The 20933-nt window shown below is 38.2% G+C and overlaps 1 protein-coding gene across 6 annotated transcripts in view; it reads left to right on the top strand.

Annotated features, from left to right (window-relative positions):
• Positions 1 to 20933, top strand: part of CTNNA3 (catenin alpha 3) — a 1696848-nt gene that overhangs the window by 900797 nt on the left and 775118 nt on the right. Inside the window, exon 1 of one of the 6 annotated variants that reach the window (XM_042908365.1) lies at positions 8962 to 8999. The exons of the other annotated variants lie outside the window; for them this stretch is intronic. The gene's annotated coding sequence lies outside the window, so the exon portion shown is untranslated. Of the gene's footprint in view, positions 1 to 8961; positions 9000 to 20933 lie in introns of those variants that run through there. 6 annotated transcript variants of the gene reach the window in all.

Raw genomic sequence — 20933 nt, 5'->3', positions numbered from 1 at the left:
CCCAGATTAGGGTAGTTTTCAGCTATTATTTCTTCAAATAAATTCTCTGCTCCCTTTTCTCTCTCTTCCTCTGGGACTCCTATAATATGAATATTGTTATGTTGGATGATGGAGTCACTGAGTTCCCTAAGTATATTCTCATTTTGCATAATTATTTTTTCTCTCTTTTATTCAGCTTGACTATCCATTTCTCTGTCTTCTAGGTCATTAATTAACTCCTCTGCTTTAACCAGCCTGCTTTTCATTCCATCAAGCATGTTTCTGATTTTGTTTATTGAGCACTTTGTTTTGGCTCTATTATTCCTTATCTCTGTGTTAATGGTCTTCCTGATATCCTCCACTCTTCTCACAAGTCCAGTGAGTATCTCTATGATCATTACTTTAAATTCTCCACCAGGCAACATGTTACTTATATCTGTTGCACTTAGATATCTGGCTGTGGCCTTGTCCTGTTCTTTCATTTGGGACAAATTTCTCTATCTTCTCATTTTGTGTGCCTGCTTCTGTGTGTTAAGAAAGTCAACTATGTCTTCTGTTCATGACAGTAATGGCCTTATGAAAAAGAGTTCCTGTAGTGCCCTTCAGTGTAGTGTACTCTATTTGTAAGGACCTGGTGCTTCAGGGAGTGTCTCCAATGTGTGTTGCTTGTGCTCTGCTGTTGTGTCCTAGCCTCTTTATCCTTTAGGCCAGTTGTTTGCAGAAGCTGTCTTTGCCTATAGTGGGGAATGGTTTATCCCTGGCCTGAACGTGGTGCGTTTTAACTAGGTGTGCTTTGATCTGTTTGTGAAATATGACCTGTGGCAATCACCACCAGAACCAAGACTCCACAAAACTCTCATGACAGGAATCACAGTGCAAACAGGGTTTTGTGTTGGTCTTCTAGGGGGCCCACTGTGTTGGGACTGAAGCAGGCATGACTGGAAAGGGCAGTTCTACCAGAGCATGGGTGGGGGGCTTGGTGTAAGCAAGTTAGGTGGTGCTACAGTGGTTTCCGCAGGTGGCTCTGTGTTTAAGCTGAGGGGTGGGGAAGGGAAATGGTATCCACCAATTCCTTTGTTCCCAGTGGGGTCTCTCTGTGAACACTGCCTCTATGGGACACACTCTGAGATGAGCAGCTAACCTGCCCACTGTGTGCTCCAGGCACTCTCCAGATCATTGTTTCCATGCTGCATGTCCACAAGTTGTTTGCGCTGCCTTTTCTCCAGGAGCAGCCCCAATGTCTTCTGAGCTCTGCCAGTGCCAAGCACATTGACCTTTAAAACTCAAGGATTTAGTTAGAGAAGAAAGGAGGCAAACCATAAAAGACTCTTAAAAACTGAGAATAAACTGAGAGTTGATGGGGGGTGGGAGGGAGGGGAAAGTGGGTGATGGGCATTGAGAAGGGCACCTGTTGGGATGAGCACTGGGTGTTGTATGGAAACCAATTTGACAATAAATTTCATATTAAAAAATAATAAAAAAAAATAAAACTCAAGGTTTTAAGCCCTACTGGTTGTAAGAACTCACAAAATTCAAGTCCTTCTGGCTTTCCAAGCGAATTGTTATGGGAAATCATTTCCACCGTGTGCTCTCTTGGGTGCTAGTTTGTCTTCGCCCTTCTCCATGACCACAGCTCCCTCTCCACCATGGTAGCCACAATCCATTTTTCTCCCAAACCATGTCTCCTCACTTCCTATCTTCTTTGATGTGGTCTCTCTTCTCTACCTTCAGTTGTGGAGTTTGTTCTGCCAGTTGTCAGATCAATTTCTGGTGTATTAGGATGACATGATAGTTATCTAGGTGCATTCATGTGATAAGCCAAGCCTAGGGTGCCCGTACTCTGCCACCATCTTCCCCCAATCTAGAAGAGGTTTAAATCTCTCCGCGTTTCCCCTCTACAACGTCATAATAAAATCAATTAATATATATTGATTCAAAGTACTAACTAATCAGAAATGAATACTAGAAGAGACTCTGGTATTTCTTAGGTGAGCTTACAAGAGTCTTATGCAGTACTTATGCTAAAAGTGAGAGATGTAAAAATCTGTATTCCAATGTCAATATATATGTTTATGAATTGTAAAACAGGGTTTGCCTTCCATATCCACTTTTGAACAATTGTCTCCAAACGCAGGTGGATCAACATTGCATTATTCAGCTGAAGGATAATAGAATCTTCATATCTGCCAAGATGAACAATTGTCTGGGTTTGTCTGGGAAGGTATCAAAAGTGGAATAACTGAGCAATGTGATTATGCCAGACTAGAATTGCTGGAGGATATTACTTACTCTTTATTCTAGTTTGGGAGAGGAGAGTTAAAACTCTATAGAGCTTTAGTAAAGATACATAGGTCTATTGTGCTCATAGACTTCATTTACCAGGAAATCAGATACCCCATTTCAACTTCTTTATTCTGTTCAAAAGTAAACCCATTATTTACTTCCATTTCCCCTACATTATCAATTCAGATTTGAAGGACATGGTTTCTATGAGATAGTTTCTACTATCTGTAGAAACAAGGCAAATATCAACTATAGCATATCAGGAATGGGTCTATTTATATTTCTCCCTCCAGATTTTTAGAACTTCATATCCTTTCACAGCACCAAGCATAGTGCTCCAGATATAGTAGATGCCTTACACACATATTTGTTAACCAAATATTTAGCTTCCTAACTTATTTAGTCTCAGAAAGAGTAGGAAAAACTACAGAGAAACAATGACTATGCAAATTAGCCAATAGGAGACAGGAATTTTCATACATAATTTTAATTCTTCTTGCCTCCTATGTTGAAGATTTTTATTCTAAATATATGTACAATATCAACACACATATACACACACTATCAGAGAAGATGATTTCCCCTCATCACTTAGCATATTTCTTTTCACTGTCAACTGTTGTGTGCTAAGGGAATGCAAATTAACTGTATTATTAATTTAAGTAAGACATAATTAGTAAGGTAAATCTTCTGCCAACCACATAACACATTCCAAAGCCAAATATAAATGAGCTATGATTAGCCTGCTGTTCCCTTTATTAGTGCAGATTAATGGTGTATTTGCTGTGGGTATAGAAATGCATATCATTGTGTGTTTTCTAGGGGTCTTAAGACCCTTTGTGAACTGCAAAGGGAACTTCACATCTCACTGTTTTGCTGTGATATCTCAATATATAATGGATGCAAGAAATCAGGCCTGATTGGACATGTGTTAATTGATTAAAAAGCATGAGTAGTATTTGTAGGCAGAACAGTTAATGAACTAAATAACTAAATTTCTTCATCAGTCAATAGCAAACATGTGCTGTCTTCATGCAAGTATTTCAGTGTTTCTTCTCCTGCCATGGATCCAGACTGTGTGTAGCATTGTTGCCAAAGAGCACTTCTAGAAACGCTTCTTGACTAGAGGAAACAGAGGGAGTAACAATCCATTAATGAAGCCGATTCACATCGATTAATTACATTCCACTTCCTCTGTTCAGGCCTGCAGCACAACTCCAGGAAGGGGGAAAAAAAAGGAGGAGAAAAGCCCTCAAATTAAATTTTCAAGTCTGATTTATGAGACTGCACTTGCCTCTGAAAATCTAGGGTTTTTTTCCCCTAATTTCAATTATTTGTTCCTCTGCTTCCCTGACTAGGCTGTTGTAACACTTGTTTTTTGGCTTGTTGCCTACATCATTCCCTTCTTGGCTTGTTCTCATTACAGCACTTCTGTCTGATAGAAGTGAAGACCCTTGAAACTGGGAATCTAGACTATATAGAGCAAAACCTATTGCTGGCAATGGGCAGTTAAGAGACAACACAGGCTATTAACTCACACTGTTGTTTTCTGGTAGCCATTGCAGGGCACTGCATGCATGCCATTATTCACAATCAGGGTCACAATTCTAGTCCCTGCTGGGATTTGTTTTTTATCAAGAACAAGTAAGTACGACGGTTATAGAAAGTCCTGTGCAGTGAAGTAGCATGTATGATGTTTTTGATGAACTTAGTCCTTCCTAATTGTGCCCTGTGGCTGTAAGGCAAAGTGCTCTAGTCCAGTACTTGTGCACAAGGGTATAATTTGAAGCATTAGCTGTAATGCTATTGCTTCCATTTGTAGAGGATTGTAGGGTTTAGAAAGATGGGGCATTGGGTAGAGTGGTGGAGGAGAATGCTAACTGTAAAACAAACAAATAAATAAGCCATAAAAGCAGCAGTGGAAAAGGAGAAAATATGAGCCCAAATTGGGAATAGTAGGGAGTTCACTTTAACTGAAGAATAAAGTAAATGTGAAAAAAAAAAAATGAGTGAGAAAGAATTTTAGAAATTTATATTTTAGCTAAACCATGGGGGTCTTTCCAAAGAATTTGGAATGTTTTTACATGTAATGTGGCCCTTATGAGGCTTTTGAGCAGGGAAGTGACAAAATCAAGGAAGTGCTCTAGAGAAACCATTGTTTTCTCAAGATAAAGGGATGGAGTACTAGAGTACTCATTTGAGAGGTAAAGAATGCCCCAGTTAAGAATGATTGTAGAGTGGAAAGAAGAAATTAACATCAGAGACTTATGGGTAGTAGGGACAAGATTACATAACTAAGTGGGTATGGGTGACTAGGACTATCATGATTTCATTATCATATAGAGAAACAGGTGACGGAACAAGGAACAAGATGGTTAAGTTTCATTTAAACAAGTTCAAGCTGAAATATTAGTGTGATATCTGTATAGATATCTCTCAAAGAGATAAACATGAGGGATTGGGACATATAATAAAGGGTGGGGCTAAAAACACAGATTTATGTTTCATTCATGGGAATCGATGTTGTCACCCAAAAAAGAGAATGAAAAGATAAAAAAAGAAACATCTGAGGACAAAACACGGAAAACATTTAGCTGGAGGTAAAAGATCCAAAACGGGGAGGAAAAGGAACAATTAGAGATGGAAGAACCAGGGATTCAGACACTGAAGGAGCTAGTTTCAAGATAATAGATAGGCAATTGTAACATATGAGTGACTGTAAGATCAAGGAATGACATGGGTCCTGAGCAGTATTTGAGGATTCTGGGAACAAAGAGGTAATGTCACCAGCTTTGGTGACTAGACTGGTACCTTTGACACAAGAGGATATTGACTTAGGAGATCAGGGTAAGGAAGAAACGTACACTAGGTGGATCTCATTCATTTACTCATTCAAAAAATATTGACTGATCATCTATTATATTTTAGGCAATTACCTAAGGTGTGTAAAATCAGCAGTTAACAAATCGGGTCCAGTCCCTTCTCTCATGGGGCTCATGTCTAGAGGGAGAAGAAAGCATTAGAGGAGTGTGAGAGGTAGAAGTAGTTGCAATGAAGTCTGATGGCTCAAGATTCAAAATTTTGGGGGAGTTGGAGGAGAGGGAAAAGTATCTAGGAAGTGACAAGAAGGTAATATAACCCAACTATCTATAGGCCAATAGCAGAAGGGTTTAGAAAAGAAAATAGGCACTCTTTGAGAGGTTTGTAGGAGATTCCTCTAAGGGAAAATCAGGTATGAGAGCCAAAAGTTGAAGGGAGTGTTCAGAAGATTTTGCTGATTATTTCCAGAAGGGTTGTGAGAGGTTAAAGAGGGGTTTGATTGGCTCAGATTAGAGAATCTGTATGTCCTAATGAGTACTGGGATTCCCATGGTGGCTAAAATAAACAGGGACAAAGAGCTTTATGGGATTAATCATGAGGGTTCCTCAGGCAGTCTGGGTGATGAGGATTTAGGCCATAGAGTGAGGAATGAAGGGAATTGACTGTGAGCAGAGAGCTAGCACCAATCCCCTATTTGCAAAGACATTCGCCATAATTTAGGACCTTAATTAAAAGAAAAAATAGCTCAAGTGTCTCCTCTTCAGATGTAGCTCTAGTCATGTATAAAAGGGCAGCATGGGTGTCCTCACTAACTCCACCAAGAGTGACATAGAACCTGGTGAAAATTAGCTTAGCTACATTGGAATATGAAAATAGAAGTGAAAGGAAAAATGGAAGTTGTAGTAGCGCAGTGGTCCTGAGGCCTACAAAACAAGGCCTACAAAAAGGATTAAAAATTCAAATGCCTTTAGTAAAATCAAAAACACAAGAAACAAGTTTTGGAGAGGATGTTGAGAAATAAGAATCCTTGTGCACTGTTGGTGGGAGTACAAACTGGTGCAGCTGCAGTGGAAAACAGTTTGGAGGTTCCTTAAAAAGTTAAAAATGGAACTACCCTATGATCCAGCAATTTCACTGTTGGGTATTTACCCAAAGAATACAAAAATACTAATTCAAAGGGATACATGCACCCCAATGTTTACAGCAGCATTATTTATAGCCAAATATGGAAGCAGCCCTAATGTCCTTCAATAGATGAATAAAGAAAAGGTGGTATATATACAATGGAATATTATTCAGCCAGAAAAAGAATGAAATCTTTCCATTTGCAATGACATGGATGGAGCTAGGGAGTATAATACTAAGCAAAATATGCCAGTCAGAGGAAGACAAATACCATATGACTTCACTCGTATGTGGAATTTAAGAAACAAAAAACAAATGAGCAAAGAAACAGAGAGAGAGAGAGACAAACCAAGAAATAGACCCTTTCTTAACTATAGAAAACAAACTGATGGCTACCAGAGGGGAGGTAGATAGAGGGATGCGCAAAACAGGTGATGGGGATTAAGAGTACACGTATCTGGATGAGCACTGAGTAATGTATAGAATTGTTGAATCACTGTAACATATACCTGCAACTAATATAACACTGTATATTAACTATACTGGAATTAAAATACTTAATTAAAAAAAAATTAAATGCCTTTAGAGGCTAAGTGGATAAGAATACCCTCCATGAAAAAGTGAGGTACAAGGCAGTAGAGAATGGTGGAGCCTATGGCTCTTTAGGTATATAAGGAATACAAATTCATTTACTAAAGAAACATTTTGGTAGACTACCAGTCTAGACTAGTAGTCTTACTACTGTCAGACTACCAGTGTGCTGCTTCTAGCCTAGAAGACTGATACTACTATACTTAATGAAAAAGTAATACTTGAGCAGCAGTTTATTACTGATTCAAATTCACACAGAACTGTCTTTTCAGCAGAATGGAGGGAATAGCAAAAAGGTTTTCTCAAAGACAGTGGACTCACCCTCAAAGCATATTGGAAATAGGTCCTTGCCTCAGATAAGGAAACCTAATGCAGTTGCAGAGTCTGGCTATGGCAAGAAGTTGAGACATTGTGTTCAAAGGGAAAACTAGTCTTTATCCTATGGTACAGTCTGGTGGTAAGGCAGCACCAGATTCCAGGCAGGAAATGGGGAAGAGATGAGACAGTTTTATGAGAACTGTCCCTTAGCGCGAGGACCTCCAAACAATGATCTGGAATATAGGGAACAGATTCTCTCCCTCCATCTCTGGGGTCTGAGAGGAAACAAGAACCAGAAAAAAATGTAAGAACCAAGACAAGAGGGACTGGGTTAAATGCAGTCCCCAATTCTGGGAAGAAACTGGGTTAGGAGGAGAGTCACTAGGCAGGTTACAGAACAGGGAACAAGGCAGAAAGGCCTGAAACCTGGACCAACATACAGCCAAGTTCCAGTATGGTGTACCTCCAGGGCTCCATGGAAACTCAAGGCTTGTTGCTGGCACTGCAAATCCCAGATGTAGTTGAGACACAACTTAATTCCAAGTCCTCCTGATACTGTAGCTAAGCCTGTCGGGATGCTTGCTGAACCTGTGAGGATCAACTAGGAGCCTGCAATGGGCCTGGGCATGCAGTAGAGTGCACCACTAAAACCACTTTAACAGGACTCTAGGGAGGGAGGGCAGCTGGGAAGGGGTTGAAATCAGATGAGATGGGGGCTGAGAAGGAGAATGAAGGCAGTGGTGGTACTGAAGGGAACAGGAAGTTCTGATAAGCTTAGGCAAAGGTTTTGTTGGTTTAAAAAACATGCTGCTCACAAAAGTTTTTTTATTTTTATTTTTTTTAACTGAGAAAGGAAAAACATCAGATGCTCACTGTGTGTTAACTTGACAAACCAACTTTCCCACATGAAGTCTGCTTCTCATCTAATTTCTTTCTATGTCATGGGACGATTGATATTGCAAAGATAAATTGAAATGTTCACATGGGGCTTGGAAATGTGGAACTCTGGAGAGATATACACAAATATTCCATTTTGAGAGTAGAAAGAGCTGCAAAGACTTCTCTGTAGGTTTGAGCAAAGGAGGTAAGCCCAAATCTCTCCAGCTGATGCACATCCTCAGACAGGAAACTTTTCTTGACTGACTGTGTTTTTTTCTTGAAGAGTCACCTATTGTTGCTCCAAGAGGAAGATCTCAGGGTCTTTGGCTGGGGGATGCATGGAACAAAAAGTAAACAAACAACAAAAAGTAAAAAATGGCAACATCTTCCTAATGGTCATTAATCCTTCAAAATTTTTTCAAAAAATGAAATGAGAAAATGTCTCCAAACACAAGTGCTGTGTATCTTACACTCTGAAGAAAAAAAGAAAGAAAAAGAAAAAGAAACAGCTGACTTGATATCCAAATCATTATGAAGTAATGGTCTGTTCAGTCAGCTCCTTTGTATGACCTCCTCTCCCTTTCCTTTATTCTTTCTTGCTAGACAGGAGCAGAACAAAGAGGAAGTCTGTGAAAATCAAAGGGAGTGGCTAAGGACCTAGAATGTTAGAGCAGAAAAGACTTCAGAAACCACCCATTCTTACACCATAATTGGACAGAAGGGACATTGACCTTGGTCGGGTCCCACAGCCCTCGAACCTGAACAGGGACATTGATGCCAAGTCTGTATCTGTTCAACAGCTACACTTTTCTCTCAGTACAGATATGACCCTTATTACTCGGCTGACACTTAAAATTCCTTTCAAGTTCACAGTTGTGCTTATGAGTAAAGGCTTAAAGTGAAGATAGTCCTAGAGAAGTGCCCTTAGAAGTTTGCCATTGCTATCAGAGCCTTTAGAACGACAAGCTTGGATGGAGGGTCCCTGGAAAGGGTGAACCCAAGTGGTGAGTGCACTTGAAAGTGTTAAAGATGTGTACATGTTTAGGAGAGGGTATTGATAAACCCGGCTTTTCTTTGTAATGGAAAAAAATTACATTTGGCTACAGGGTCTGAGTATCCTAGTAGGTGCCACACTTCTCTTAACTTGGATGTCTTACTTAAAGTTAAGGTAAATGTAGTCTCTCTATTTGATGGCCTAAGAAGCCAGCACCAATTCCCTACTTACAAAGACATTGGCCATAGTTTAGGATTTTAATTAAAAGAAAAAAATAACTGATAAATATAACCTGGTTGGATTATAATGTCCTGAAGTATTCTAATATGTGTCTGGCTCTCACTGTTTCTCAGTGTCAGTCGTGATCTGTTCTCTTGAGACAGCATGACATAGTGTCAAGAATACTGGCTTTGGAGTCAGGTATCCCTATCGCAACATATATTGTCTTGGAGCTTTTCTCTTCATTGTGAGGATTAATGGTAATGCCAGAAAAGGATTAGCTCACGCAATCCTTACCAGGGATTCAATAAATAGTAGTATTTCTTTTGTTGCTATCATTGTTAGCAATAGTGATGAAGAGGCCCTCTTGCTGTTTCCACCTTCTGTTTTCATGGTCTCACCATCATACCCCAGCAGAGGGAAATGCCCTCTTCTGGATTTTTTTTGTTTGTTTGTTTTGTTTTTGTTTGGTTTGAATATATGGCAATCCAGGATACTAATTAGTTTTACCAGGCACCTGTCTGGTGGGAACCTCTAGTTCCTCTGTGAACTTGACCAATTATCGCAGCTTTCTCAGCAGAACATGCAATAAGGAATCAGGGTCTCTTGTTAGAACACTGGTTTATAAACATTTTAAATCTTTTGTGCCTATCAATAAACTATTGTTAAGGATATCCCCCTAATATTTGTTTTTTTAATTTATAAATTGTATATATACTATTATGCTAAAAAATCATGCATATTTTAAAGCATACACAGAAGGAAAACATTAATGAGAAGAAAATATAAATAAATACAGTTATTTTCTTCCATATCTTCATGGGTCATCTTACACAACCTCTGGGGTGCATATCTTAAAAACCTTTGCTCTAGAGATTTATCACATTTTGTAATCAGATTGCCCCCCCCCATAAACCAAGTATGTAAATCATCTTCTAGAAAATGCATGTCACCCACTGAGCTTTCTTTCCACCAGGAAAGCTAATAGTCTGACTCTTTTGGGAGGCCAGATGCCTAAAATATTCCAGCTGTCATGCTGGCTCCAAAATCCAGTGTTTTTTTATCCTGTTTGTACATTTGACTAACCTGGGAGCAGTTAAAAAAGTCTGTGGGACTCAGACCAGTTAAATAAAAATCTCCATGGGCCTGGACCAGGCTAATTTTCACTTCCTCAAATTAGCCCAGTTAGGTGGGTGCTGGAGTAAGCAAGCCATTTAACGTAAGTTCTGGTCAACCCCACACTGAGAATCTGGGATATCAGACTTGTCTAGAGAAGATCTTTGCCTCTCTTCCTTCAGTTTTCCTTAGTCACATGAAGGATTGGAGGGCCACATTATGCTAAAGGCAGCCCGAAGCACACTTGTGCCTATGAGGCCAGCCCAGTCTACACAGCCGCAGTCCTGCCATCGTACTGCCGGTGGAAGGATGGCAGGTCCCTGTTCTTCCAAAGCTCAAGTTTTGCTTTGCTTTCCAACAGTTTACACTGCAGGCTGTGGGAGCCAACCAAATATAGCGAATGAGTGGCAGGAGGAAGAGAGGGAGCGAGACATAAGAGATGACTACCTTCTCACTTCCAGAAGAGCCCCTCAACTTATCTCCATTGCCAAGAAATCCTAATAGTGAGGAGCTCATTTTTTAATGTTTATTTATTTTTGGGAGTGAGAGAGAGAGAAGTTCATTTTTCCCTCTTACTCTCTCCTCCTTTTTCTTTTTCTTTTTTTTCTTTTTATTTTTTTTTATTTATGAGACAGGGAGAGACAGAGCATGAACGGGGGAGGGTCAGAGAGAGAGGGAGACACAGAATCTGAAACGGGCTCCAGGCTCTGAGCGGTCAGCACAGAGCCCGACGCGGGGCTCCAACTCACGAACAGTGAGATCGTGACCTGAGCGGAAGTCGGACGCTTAACCGACTGAGCCACCCAGGCGCCCCTCTCTCCTTCTTTTTAATTGAAGGTGGGATGAGGAGAGAGGTCTTTCCAGTGCATTTACTAACATGATGACCCTTCCTAAATCAGAGTACACGCTTAATGAATGCTTGGGAAGGAGTGTTCTTCATTGAGCTTTTTGTTTTTATCTATATGTATGCGTACTTATATGTACGCATGTATGTTTGCAACTACTTAACCACCAGGAAACGATTCCTTTGTCTTCCACCCTCTGCTTTCACCTGTTCTTTTGGCCCTCACCATGAAACAGCTTTCTAAATGCCTGTACTCACATTCCTACCTGGAAGTGAGTTGAAATGCAAGCATCTAAAGATTACTATCTAATTACACTAGTGCTCATCTGCTATGGTGAGGCCAAAGAACACACCCCCACTGTCCCATAGCAACACCACCCCCTTCCACTCACCTCAAGAAGCCCCCTGGAAGGCACACATTTGCACAGGAAACAAGATTCAAAATATGTGCATCTGACCTCTTCACATCAGTTTCTTGCCCATAAATCTCATATGAGTATCACCAGGCTCTGCTTCTACAGATATTCTTCAAGATCATCTAATTGCTCATCACCCTGGTCTCTTTGCAATGTTTCTGAAAGTTGACATTTTCCTGAGGTGGTGCTATGGATGTCCCATGTGCTGAAGCTGCTACACAGTGGCATGAACAGTAGACCAAAAAGTGCTTACTGCAATCTGACTTTGATACTAAGATTATTTGCTCATTAATTTTTTTATTAAATACTTTGAGTATATGTTTTGCTTCTAAAGAGCAATACAGGCATTATCAGATGATAACTCAGGGTCAGAAAGCTATACGACCTACGTAAGGTAACATACTTGACCATAATAGAATTAGAAGGAACATTCAGCATGAGTAAGGGATCAGACGAAGTACAGCAGATAAAGAGATCAAGAGACAGGTGGATATACACTTGATATAAGACTGACATTCCATATATACCTATCAATATGCCAGGCACTGTGCTATGGAAATAACTAATAAAGATAAGTAGATTTTTACACTCAAAAACCCTAGAATGTGATCAAAAAGACCCATAAGAAAATAGTGAAAGTGCAATTCATTTTAAATATTTAATGAAAGTAAAGTTTTTTGAGAGTACAGGACATTTAAATTGGCTTGAGAGATGAAAGTGAGAATTTAGGTGATAGATGTAGGTGAGAGCACAGCATACTTAGAGAACACTGACTGATTTGGTATACTGAAGCATTAAATCCTGAGCAGGACTGATAGCACATATCATGAAAGGCTGTATGTAGTATAAAGAAATGTAAATTTAGTGATGTAATACCTTCCACAGGCTTAATTTATGTTACTTCACTGGTACATGTGTTACCTGAGAGATGGAGAGACAGAATAATTTAAATAATATTTTAAATGATTTTCCCTATTCATTCAACAAGTATTTATTGATCACTCACTATATGACAAGCCCTATTTAAGGCTCTCCGGATGCCCCAGTGAACAAAACAAATGAAAATCTCTGCCCTCGTGAAGATTACATTCTCTTTATTACAGACTATAAATTTCTGTGCACACAAACACCTATATTATTATAGAGGCTTTATGTATAATGGGGGATATACTGTACTTATAGGGCCACTTAAGGCATATTCAGTGTTAATTTTGAGTAAAATGTGATTTTTACATTTTTTCTTTAAAACTTAACTCTGAGTAAGAATTGAATCCACTATGTTCAATGAGCAATGGGGAACTATTGAAAATTTTGAACATGAAAATGGAATAATATTTGCATTTTGGAAAGAGGACACAACTAGTCATGTAGAATAGGTGATGCCTGAAACCAACACCAGGGAGATCCATTAGACTGACACTGCATTTAAAATAAACAAGAAGTGGACACCTGGGGACCCAGTGGCTTAAGCATCCGACTTCAACTCAGGTCATGATCTCACAGTTTGTGGGTTCGAGCTAGCCGTGGGCTTTGTGCTGACAGCTCAGAGCCTGGAGCCTGGTTCGGATTCTCTCTCTCTCTCTCTCTCTCTCTCTCTCTCTCTCTCTTTCTCTCTGTACCCCACCCCTGCATGCTCTGTCTCTCTCTCTCAAAAATAAATAAACATAAAATTTTAAATAAACAAGTAGGGGCACCTGGGTGACTCATTTGGTTAAAGGTCTTTTGATTTCAGCTAAGGTCATGATCTCTCAGTTCATGAGTTTGAGCCCTGTGATGGACTCTGCACTGACAGTGTGGAGCCTGCTTGGGATCCTCTCTCTCTGTCTGTCTCTCTGTCTCTCAAAAATAAATAAACAAACTTAAATAAAATAAGTAAATAAAATAGTACAATAAGGCAAATTGCAACCTTTAGGGAGTATTGATTCATGGGGAAAAAGGCATTGAGAATCATTCCCAGGATTCTGCCTTAGGTAAGGGAATGACAGGTACAGAGAATAACAACTATGTATGTACATATATGTACACACACACACACACACACAGGTTAATACAGGCAAAAGCACTTTCATATTACTCCATTATTATTAATAAACATTTATGGAAACTATAAAGTGCTGTGCCAATGTGAGCTGTCACCACTTTGTTGGCTTTTGCTGTTATTCATAACTTGAAAAGACTTTTTGGTACTATTTATAATATATGATCATGCCATAAAGCTGATTACTAGTTTCACTGTTAAAAAAAATCACACTCTGGCTACCTTTTCAGTCATTACTCACAACTGCAACTGGGTTCATAAGGGCAGAGGTAGAAGCCATGGCTGAGTAACCAGAGAATCTAGAGCTGCTGTCAGCAAATGGACTCGTCAGCATTCTTTTAAGGAAATCACCTGCTGGCTTATTAAAGTTAATTGCTTGCAGGTACCAAGTTCCTTAGCCAGAGCTATCAAAATCGCTGTGAGAGAGGTGATTAAGGCTGTGCTGGGAGCTCGGGAAGGCTGGATGAGTACCATCTCATGTGGCGTCTTAGCTCCAGGGAGATTGTATCTTTCCTTCCCATTCTTTCTTTCTTGCTCCTTGCTCTTCCACCAACCTTTATCCCTATCTTCTATCACATGTGTGCCCATCTAGCTAATGTGTTAATTTTGCTCCTCTAACATTTGGCAGGCATTTATTGAGCATTTATTAAGTGGCTGGCAATTTCTAGCCTCAGGGAATATAATAATGAATAACAGCCTCTGTGCATTAGGTACTCGCAGTCTAGAATAGAAGTCAGACTTTTAAATCTGTTATTACAATAATATGCCATAAATCTAAACAGGGTTTGTACAATGCACTATGGGAAGGTACAGGGAGAAGACATATAGTACATATTATGTTTACATTGTCTTGGTGATTATCTCACTTTGGGGATTGGGATAAAACAAGATGGAAACATCTGCTTGTATCAGTCAGGGTTCTCTACAAGGAATTTGCTTATGCAGTTCTAGGGGATGGCAAGTCTGTAATATCTATAGGGCACACTGATTATAAATCCAGACAAGGGTTGACGTTGCAGTCTTAACCCTGAATTTTGTAGGGGAGGCTGGCTGGGTGGAATCAGGCAGGATTGCTTCTTTTCCAGGAAACCTGTTTTATGCTCATAAGGTCTCCAAATGATGGGATGCGCCTACTCACATTATTGAGCACAGCTCCTTTATTTAAAGTCAACTGATTGTTAATATTAGTCACACCTGCAGAAAAAATACTTTCACAGCAACATCTAGATGATTGTTTGACCAAGCAACTGGGCAAAATGGCATAGGCAAGTTGATATATGAAATTAGCCATCACACTGCCTGTGTGTGAAAATATTCCCCTGAAAATTTCTATTTTTCTTCTCTTCACATCTAGGGCCACACAGATACCAAAGTAATGTAATGTTGATGCTCAGTGAATATGTCTTGGCTCAAACACAAAGAATCAAGTGATACTTGTACCAAGGAACTCAATCATAAAAATATGCTTGTTTTATTCATCATGAACATATTTATTGAATATATTAAACATAAAACATTAAATATAAATCTCTTAGAATATAACCAGATATTTCTTATCAATGTCCACTTAGAAGAGAATTAAGCTAAAAATGAGACTTCCTCTTTTGATATAAGTCTTTTGGGATGGGGGTGGGGTGAGAGGATGGCAAGTAGAAGATAAAACTTTTTTTTTTTTTTCTCTCTGATGGAGTGAAGTTGAGTGAGGCATTGCAAATGTATAAAAAATTTAACTCCTTGATTACTGGGATTATTTCCTTAGGATAACACCTTAAACCTCAAACCTACTTCTCTGATTCTGGCTAGGATGAGGACACCAAACACTTGACTTAGACCCAAGGAAATAGTATCACCCTCAGACTCAAGGAGAGTCTCTTTCCTGTGCCCCATGCATTAGTGGGCCCACATATCACAAACACACAAATATAAATGAGTCTATCACTTATATGCATCTGGACTTCATAACTGGATTAGTGCAACCTCTACCCCTAAATATCCACTCTCATAATCAACATATGATTCAGGCTCCAAGAAAATGTACTCCACATCACTTCCTACATCAGAGAAGCAGGAGACAACAGAGCTCAAAGGCCATGAAAAGTTCAGAGTTAGCTGCTTTTGGCATCTGTTGGAGACCAACATTTTGCTTTGAAGTATGGAGTGACAAAAAGGGGAATTTGAACAGTGTAAGAAAAACAATAAATAAATTAACTTCTCATTTTTTTAAACATTTATTGATTTATTTTTTTGAGAAAGAGAAAGAGAGAAGGGGGAGGAGCAGAGAGAGAGGGAGACAGGATCCTAAGTGGCTCTGTGCTGACAGCAGCAAGCCAATGTGGGGCTTGAACTCATGCACCATGAGATCACGACCTGAACTGAAGTTGGAAGCTCAATTGACTGAGCCACCCAGGTGCCCTAATAAATTAACTTTTGAAATTCTTCCTATTGGGATAAATGTTCTAAATCCTCACATAGCCAAGAATCATTTTCCTGAGTAGAGCTGAGCATCAATTTTCTTGTTTCTTCCCATGTTTCATTGGTGGATTTGAAAGTACATATGAGTTGTTATGATATTTTCACATAGTGACTGTGGTCTATATTGTATTATTAAACTGGTCATATTTCTCTTGAATTTGTATATATATAGAACTAGAGAAAACATGTGTGAACTGTGCTGTCAATTCTTTATATTAGCAAGTAGATGGTAAGCAATGTTAAATGAAACTTAAAAAAAAATGAGAAAATATCAGCTTCAATAAGACATTCTGAAATTAAAATTTGATATTTATTATATACTTGTTACTTTATAACTTGAATAATTTTGAATACTGAAGAAAAAAGAATTTTGAAACAAAATAATTTTCTTTTGGTGTTAAATTATTTTAATATTGATAAAATATACTTTCTACCATTGAAATAAAATTTCATTTTATTTTAAGACATTTTATTTTTTTTTTTTAATTTTTTTTTAACGTTTATTTATTTTTGAGACAGAGAGAGACAGAGCATGAACGGGGGAGGGGCAGAGAGAGAGGGAGACACTTAAATTTTTTTTTAACGTTTATTTATTTTTGAGACAGAGAGAGACAGAGCATGAACGGGGGAGGGGCAGAGAGAGAGGGAGACACAGAATCAGAAGCAGGCAACAGGCTCCGAGCCATCAGCCCAGAGCCCGATGTGGGGCTCGAACTCACGGACCGCGAGATTGTGACCTGAGCCGAAGTCGGACGCTCAACCGACTGAGCCACCCAGGCGCCCCTTATTTTAAGACATTTTAATCACTGTCATCACTGTAAACAATATACAAATTAATTAAAAAAAAACCCTCAATTATAACAACATAATAATTTTGATAAAATAAAGACAAGAAATATAAATTTTAAGGGATGCATATAGAAGCTTATGAATTGCTTGTTTTATTTTATTACTCATATAAACATTGCCAGCTCATTAAGAGGTCACCCAGATAGACATATGTAATATTAAATTTAGTGTCTTTGATGTTTTTCCAGCTTTCAGTCATCTAAAAAATCATTGGTTTTGATTTATCATTAAGAAATTAAAAATTTAAAGGTACCATAATGATGGAATGTATTTTATTGAAGTTCTTAGTTTTACCTATAACAAATATTTAGACATGTTGTATGTTGGCCCCCATTTGTACTCTTATCTTGGATTCTGCAAATATAGGGGTAGGTTCACTGCTAAACCATTGAGCCAATGACTGGGAGAAGCCATTAGTATCCTCAAGGAGCCACAGATATTCCTAGAGGTAGATGGCAATCTTTTACCTTGGAACCAGGGGTAGGAGAATGGATGGTAGCATAAGAAGCATTTTTATCTCTATCTATACCTCCTTGCACCCAGTAAACATACTTCATTTCGTTCTTAGGAGGTTGATGTCTAAAAATGTTAATTCAGGGAAATTATGTAGGTGGGCCAGGGAAACTTGGAATAGACTGTAACTGAATTATTGAAATTAGCCCTCAGACATCATTCTACAAAAGGGGACATTTGAGCTGGATCTGGAAAGATGAATAGAACTCCTCCAGGTGGATAAATTGTGTGTGGGAAGAGGTGCACTAGGAAAAAGCATAAAAATCAGGGTGTGTGTTTAGACTATTTTAAAATGTTCATATGACTAAAACACTGGGTGGGAGGGAGGAAATGGAAAGAAAAGGGCTGAAAAAACAGAACAGAAAGGGCATTATACATTTTCCTAAGAGCTTGGACTTTATGCTGTATATGGTAGGGAATCATTACAGGAGTTTCAGGCAGGCACCTGACATGATTGTTTTTGCCGTTTAAAAATACCACTTTTTGAACCTTGGTTTTCAAGTTTTAGCCTGCATGATAATCACTTGAAGGGCTTGTTGAAACACAGATGGCTCGGCCCCGCCCCCAGAGCTTCTGACTCAGTAGGACTGGAGTGGAACCCAAGAATTTGCATTTCCAACAAATTCCTGAGTTAAGCTGTGCTGCTGATATGGGAACCATACTCTTAAAACCACAACAAAAGGAGGATGGATGATGAATAGTTCAGGGAGACAAATCTACAAAGAGTGGGTAAGATAGGAGATTATTCCAATAGATCAGTAAACAGGAATGATAATTTTATTATAGGATCTAAATTAAAGAGTTTTAGCAAATAGTAACTTGACTTGGTTTCTGAATTTGGAGGGCATAGGTAAGGAAGACAGAGGTATTGAGGACGACTCTATATCTGCCTTATTTGTCTTTGGATGTATGAAATAGCCTAGGTTTGTAATCTGAAGAGACAGCAAGAGAATAGATTTCCATTTTAATTCCAGGTCACTGATATAAAGGTGCAGTTTAAATAAAGATCATGAAAGCACCGTGGATTACCTATCTTTGGGTATGCTGAACCAAAGGATAGGGGAAATTCATTCATGTAAAGAATACACTCACTGCATTAACACAGGTTTGAGGTAAATAGTGTTAATATGTTAATATTTAATTCATCTATTATAGTCAACAGATCTTCACAATTATATCATGTTGAGTGTGGTTAAGGATTGATCTTTTTGGAGATTGCCTTATCTAATGACTTAATTTCTCTAATATAAGATAAAGTTGTCAGAATGGACATTTTTGCTTCATGATGCTGCTATTATGCAATTTTTTTCCTTCTATATAGTATGTCTTTTTATACTTTTAAAAATTATTTTAGGCTTAGTCAAACTTAATGATAATATCTTTCACAGTGGGAAGGAGACAAACTCACTCTTAATATTTGAATAGACCTAGAAAAAGTATAAATGGAGGCTTCCTTCTTCCATTTGTCTAAATATGTAAATATATAAATGTTATAAACCAAGTTAATTAGCTCTTAAGTAAATTGTGTTCTATACCTCTACCTTCACACATATACCTATACTCCTAAACACATACATATGTGCACACATAAATAGATTTACATAAGAAATTTTTAAAATATTTAATACAAGTATTTTACTTTTTTTTGTAATTTTAGAGAGAGAGTAAGCACAAGCAGGGGAGAGGGGCAGAGAGAGTGAGAGCAAGAGAGAAAGAGAGAGAGAGAGAGAGAGAGAGAGAGAGAGAGAGAGAGAGAGAATCCTAAGCAGGCTCCATGCTCAGCACAGAGCCCTACTTGGGGCCTGACCCCATGACCTTGGGATCATGATCTGAGTCAAAGTCAAGAGTTGGGCACTCATCTGACTGAGCCACGCAGGCCCCCTAAAACAAGATTTTTAAAATAAAGCTATATATTTTGTATGATTTAAGCTTGGCAATATATTAAAGATGGCTGGATTTGCTTATCATTGTACATTTCTCTAGGATTTTCACTGATAAGCCTGTAGACAGATGTGATTCATACATATTATTATATTAGTCCCATAATATTTTTATTTCATTTCAGTAAAATTACTAATTAGATTAAATTTTTTTTTACATAATTTCTGTTCTATTGACAGAAAGATTTAAAGGATTGGTATATAAAATAGAATTATATTCAAATGTGCAAAATTTAGGCTAGTTCAGTATTATGGGTATGTGAGTACATATTTGTGAAAAAATATAAAACGATAATCAAAAGGGAAAAACAAACTAATTTTATTGTACTTGAATAAACATATATCAAATATGTATACTCAAGAAAATGTAAAATTAAAAAAAAAAATTTTTCATTTGCTTTCTAAAAGATTTTTCTTTCAATATAACTTTCAAAAAGCACAAATTATAATTAATGCATATCAACACTAAAATTACTTAGATAAAACTGAAATTTTAAAAGTGTCTCCCGGCACCTGGGTGGCTCAGTGTCCAACTTCAGCTCAGGTCGTGCTCTCGTGGTTCATGAGACAGTGCAGAGCCTGGAGCTGCTTCAGATTTGTTGTCTCCCTCTCTGTCTGTACTCTGTCTCTCTCTCTCTCTTTCTCTCTCAAAAATAAATAAACACTTAAAAAAATTAAACAAAAGTGTATCCCAATCATTAAATAGCTTTATATGTTATACTGTTTACTATCCATTTAATTGCTTCCATAAAGATTTCATATCACACTTCATGAATATCTAGATCTTTATATATACATATTTGAGATTAATATGAATTAATATTGCAAAATATTGCTGTTACCATGTGGAACTATTGTGATTACTGTAGGGATCTCTGAAACATATAATTAGAACAAGAAAAGAGAAGAGAAATGGATACTCTGTATGACTGGAAAACAATACTGAATGCAAGAAAATATTGCAGTCATTCGAAAGGATGAATTGACAATATCATTAATTTGTTCTTTCTCTTCCCTAAGCGCTTCCATTGTTCCTAGTGTTTCCATACTAGGAAGGAGTGTCCTTCTTCAACCCATATTGCAGCAAAACATGCAAGCCTTCATGTCTTTTAGATACATTTCCCCTTTTTTAAGACATTAAGAAAATGGGCAACACATGTTGATACATGTTTCTGTAGGGCCTCAATGTTGTTACTTAGAGAAGCCGAGGCTTGAGCTCATAGGAATGCTGTTCCATGTAGCAAGGAGTGAAGGGCAGAGCATCCTGGGAGGGCTTAGTGTTAAGTACTAAGACCAGTATTTTAGATACGTTAAAAGAGAAAAATACCAAATTATAACTTTCTTTTTCTCAGCCCCTTCTGTTTGACTCTTGCTCTCCACAAAGTTTGATCTCTTAGAAATATCTGTTGTTTGGTGGAACAGGTGTTCTCAGTAGGTATTCAAATTGGAGAAATCAAATAAAGGGTAAATGCCCTACACGATTAAAGTATTGTCTGTGAAGTACACAATTAAAGAAAGGCCCCATGGAGGCTGGAGC

Source organism: Panthera leo, chromosome D2 (genome assembly GCF_018350215.1).
Source record: "Panthera leo isolate Ple1 chromosome D2, P.leo_Ple1_pat1.1, whole genome shotgun sequence".
NCBI lineage: Eukaryota > Metazoa > Chordata > Mammalia > Carnivora > Felidae > Panthera > Panthera leo.
Note: the sequence above shows the minus strand (reverse complement) of the source record. Positions and strands in the feature narration are given on the sequence as shown.